The sequence below is a fragment of the Phaethon lepturus genome, unplaced genomic scaffold, assembly GCF_000687285.1.
Source record: "Phaethon lepturus isolate BGI_N335 unplaced genomic scaffold, ASM68728v1 scaffold42339, whole genome shotgun sequence".
In the NCBI taxonomy this organism is placed as follows: Eukaryota; Metazoa; Chordata; class Aves; order Phaethontiformes; family Phaethontidae; genus Phaethon; species Phaethon lepturus.
Genome location: NW_010563518.1, coordinates 51,531 through 56,768, shown reverse-complemented (window position 1 = coordinate 56,768; position 5,238 = coordinate 51,531).

Here is a 5,238-nt window from a genome sequence, read left to right as displayed (position 1 = left end):
AGCTCACTGTCAGGAAGACTTTGTGCTGTGTGAAAGCAGCATGTTGCATTTGCCAACTAAAATCCTGAATGCATTGGAAGGATTTTTCTCTAGCAAGTATGAAGTAAGCTTTTGGAGAAGCAGTAGGCTTTTCTTTGTTTACACGAGCAGATTGCCAGCTTGCTTGCTTGAACCACTTAGCTACTGATGATACCAATCATCATAGTGATACCAATGAGATGTTCAAAAAGTGTTGGTTGCTCTATCTCTTTCCCAAGGAGAAGAGGTAATTACGGCAGAGTGCTCAGAGAATGGGAGGGGAAGCTTGGTTGGAAACTAGGTCCACCTAGTATTTGACACGCTCTCAATAGGTTTGTTAAAGAAGAGAACGACAATTGGCGTGAAGCAGGCATCGTGATGGGTTTCTCTGCTCTGTATGTATCGGCTGACTTGTTACGGGAACCCTTCTCAGCGCATAATCAATAGCAAATGTCCTGAAGTGGGCAGAGCTTGTGGGTAGCATTCACTCGATCATGATTTTCATTCATCTGAAATGAAATGTCAAGCATTTAATCAGTATTCCCCATAAAATTGCTTTTTTGGTATCTGTTTGCTACCGGTAAGAGGAGTGGCCCAAGGAGAAAGGAACACCAACCACAGCCCTTTGTCATATGTAGTTGCTCATAGTTTTGTCTTTTAATATAAAACACACAGTTTTGGTGCAGTAGGAGTTTCTACATGCTTTTCAGGCTCTACAGGACTCGAGTAATGAAAGTATTGGGTCATAAATTGATAATAAAGGAAGCCTGCCACAGAAATGGTGTCATCTGTTCTGGAATATCTGTAGCTGGTTGACTCATTAGTTATTGCAGCAAGTTACTGGTCTAGCTCTGTGGCTCTTGTTATGTTCTGTTGATCTGCTGCTGCTGTATAGGGTGGTAAAATTTGGATTTCAGGGCTGTTTGTGCCCTTGTTCTGGAGTGGCTGATAACAAATTCCTCGTTAGTTTCCAGGAGCAGTAGCAGTAAGTGGCTAGTGATTTCAGAGCAAATAAAGGGAAAGTTGGGTTTTTTTTTCCGAATCGTGCAATGCTTCCTCTCATTACCAAGCACTTAATTTGCCTTACAACATTTTAATTTTTTAAAGCATTGAATGGTGTTGAAAGTCCATATCTATCTTACGATAGGGGTCTTTAGCAAAAATGTAACCTGAACAAAACTTGACTAAGTAGATGCAAGTTGTGTGTTGAAAAATACACAGAGACACCTTTACTTTATAGTGAAAGTGGAATACTGAGAGCCACGAGGTACAGCTCTCCACTAGTGATCCTGTGTGCTGTGATCCTCATTTGAGCTCTCTGTCTCCAAGCTTTATTTACATGGGGAGGCGGAGAGATGATAATCTCTGAGGGTGTAGGAAGGCTTAAAATATCCTGAGTACTCTAAAAGTCATTCATTTTGAAGGCAAAGTTAAAAGAACTGATTTATTCAAAAAAGAGAGGAAGGAAAGTTTCAGCAAAGTTAGAAAAACTTGCAGGCAAAGGAGTTACGCACAAGTCCCTGTCAGCTGGGGACTGGGCTGGTTATTGGAAGCAGAAGATGGTCCCTTTACTACTGTACTGTCTGACCTGGCCCAAGAATTCCCATCTTCTCTTGATGCTATGAGGCTTTGTGGCTATTACATCCGAATAAATTCGAGCCCTGTGTCACCACCAGTCAGGCCATACGTAATCTCACTTCACTTGTGGCAAGGCCCAGCTTTTCTGCATTCAGGGTCCTGAGCAGTTTTGCAAACTGCCTCTGACCTTGTGCAGTGGGTGACCATTGTCTCGTGTATCCTCTCAAGAGTGAATTTGAATATATTCCAAATTGCCCTTGACTTTCTTAAACACACATTTCTTACTGTGTTGTGGAAAAAAATTAAAGTGCGGGTAGTGGGGAAAGTGCTTTGTGTGTCCTGGACTGTTTGCATTGCTGGTCACTTTTGTTTGCTTGGGACCCTTGCTCTGTAAAATAGTGGCAGCTGATCTTGACCCACTTCACTGTGCTCCAGTGGAGAATGACATTTCAAACTTGGTGTCACAGACGTGGGAGTGGATTATTGTAAATACTGAAAGGCATATTCCTGTGGAATGCCAAAGTTTCTCCTAAGGATCTTCAAAGTACTTCAACTTTTTAATGTAAATATGATGTTTGCTTTCTCCCAAGGACTGTCTGAGCTGCCTGTCTGTGTGGGTATGTTTTTGTGTGGACTGTGTTTGAAGGCCAATCCCCCCATCTTGCCTGACCATAGATTTTCTTCCTCACATGTAAAGGAAACTTAAGATCAGGAATGAAGCAGCTGACACCAAAGTTTTAAAGAAGAGCCTGAATATGATCTTTGAGAGGGAAGAATGCACTTTAGGACTTCTCCCCTTCCTGAACTGTGTATGTGCTTCTCCTGTCATTTCAGAGCTTCAAGTATTTGAGCTCCGGAAGGTGATGCTTGTTGCGACCTGCAGAGTTCAGCATATAACATGGCCTGAATAATCCATGCACGTGGCCTTTTTCACTTGTGCCTAGGGAGTGTATGTCTTCAAGCAGAATTGTTGGCAAGTTGGGCTTGACTTTGTTTGCAGAAGTAGGAGGTGCCTAAGGCAAGTTCAGTCTGCTCTTTTTATGAACTCTTGAGAACTGCCTACGTTTCTGGATATCCTGCCTCCTCGATTGTAGCACTTGTTTCCAAGAGGGAGATACTGAAGTCGCTGTCTTCAGTAGGTTCCATGGGCAGCCTTTCTGGAGGCATCCTTCTTTTCTTTCATTAAGGGGAACACTTCTAGTCTGACTCAGTCCCCATTTGCTTACTTTCTTCTAAGACTCTGCTTTACTGGAGAGCTACTTTTGTCTCTGCCAACTCAGTAGTTGCTGTGATTCTGTTAGATGTGCTTGATGCTCTTAACCATGTAAGTGAATTGTATGCTTTGTTGTCTTTAACGTTTTTGTGTCTTTGTTTTGGGGGAGCACAGTAGGCAGGTATTATGCAATAAGTAATCTTCTCTAGTGATTAAACAAGATCTTGTTAAAAGGAACAACAGAAACAAAAAATAACTTGGAAAGGAACTATGCTGGAATCAAGCCAAAGGGCCTTGTTCCTGGCTTTACTGCTGATAACTTGTAAACATTGGGACATTTCCTTTGTTTTTGTTCCCTGCTTGTAATAATATTATATAAGTACTTTAAAGGACCATTATAAGTATGAAATCTCTTGATGAAGTTAATCATAGCATACATCGAGTATCAAAGGTTAGCCTGTTGTGTAAAGTATATTGATTTGCTTATGTTCAACAGGTTGAAACATTGAAAGAAGCTTTTAGTTTTATTAGAAAGGCTACTCAAATTAATGCTGATCACTTTAAATACACAATGCATTGCTGAGTACACAGTCTAATTGCTATCTCACACCTCTGTAAACAATACCACAGATTCTGATCTTGTGTATAGAATTAATGATGGGTTCCACTCGTTGCATGTCTGTGTAATCCACTTAGTATTTTGTGTTCATTGCTCAAGAAAAACTCCCAGGTATGGTCGATCTTTGGTTTGTTTCTTTGTTTAGTTTTTCAAGCTTTAAAGAGTGCTATGCTTTGATAATCTTGCAGTTACTTCCTTGAAGTCCCGGACAGGAGGTAAAGTATTTCTTTGGAGGATTCCATAGTGGATATTTTCTCCATAGTTGCCCTGATGTGTGTATTGAGAGAAGGTTCCTAACTACCTAGCTGCAGTTACATATCACCTCCAATAGTCATCATCATTAACTTTCATCTTATGATCTCTCTGTTTATGTGTCATAACATCCAAGTAGTTTTTTAAACATTCTGTACCAGGAATCTTGACCTTTCTCTTGAATAAATGAACGAATGCTGAATTGATAAAATACGTGTTTCTGTACCTCTGTCGCACCTTTTATCTGCCTGTTTCAGAATGCTTTCAAATAGTAACTTGGGCTGTCAGCACTTGTATAAAGGTGGCAATGTAATTTACATACATGTATAACAGAAGGAGGTTCACAGCTGTAAAATCACTGAACAGAGGTCACTGCAGTTGGAGTAAATTGGAACTTGCAAGTCTCAACTTTGTGTCCCTGTGCTAATATTGCCTTATTTTATGATAAGTGTCTAAGTTTGGTAATCCGTCCCATACCTTGTATGTAGTACTGAATTATTACACCTAGGCGTGCATGTTGTTTCTAAAAGCATTGTCAGAAAGTTGTGGATACAAGATGTGAAAACAAGTTCCTCGCCTGCTCTGACATGCTGGGGTTTAGAGCCCCCTGCTTCACTGGGGGATAGAGCAGAGCATGTTCTGTACTTCATCATGTTACCGTCTTTGTGTAGCTTCTCAGCCTCATACTTGGTAGTGAGCCAGACTTGTTGGCTCTCAGGAGTGAGTCTAATGTTAAAACTTGGAAGGAAGGAGCATGCTCCTTGAGAGCTTTTCTGGGGCCATCAGACGTCCCATGGTAAAGAACCTCAGTGCTTGTTGGCTCACAGGACAAGGCGATTGCTTGCTTGGACTGCATCAGTTTAGCAATATATGGTGTATCAATTATACACAAAGGCCGTTTCTAAATGGACAGGTAAATGTGCTTTAAAGCATGCCTACAGTCCTGGTCCTCCATTTTCCCAGGAAAAGGAAGATTTACTGTACCATTTGACAGCTCCCTGCCAGCCTGCATGGGCTCCTTCCCATTGGGAATCAGGGCATGCAGCAGAGCTGGGGAAAGGATGCGTGTCTGAGTCTTGTGTGTGATGAGGTCTGGGTGCTGTCCTGGAGGAGAGGAAATGCCACCAGTCCCTGTAGCTGGTGTGTCCATTAAGAGCCAATGGGTGCAGCACGTTGTGGGGGTAAAAAATAGGCTGCTGCTGATCCCAGTCTATACTAGTTGCTGTGTTGGGCAGATGTCGGTTAGGATTAGAGCTGAGGGTTGCCCTCTCTTGTTTCATTAACAAAGCTGCCCTCTCTGGTACCTTGTATCTTCTTAAGAGTTCATCCTGCATGAATTCTAACTTAAGGGCACAGAGTTCCCTAGCAAGTCCCCTAGGCTGGAATGGTTGCAGTAGTATTATGTTCATCTTCTGGAAGGAGATGGGAGGGTTGGGTTTTAGTTGGTTGGTTGGGGTTTTTGTTGTTGTTATTTACTTTCTTTGAGGAGACGGATATGAGCAAATGTCCCAAAGCACAGGATTTATGTCTGACTTGAACTGTATGACTATAAAAATAA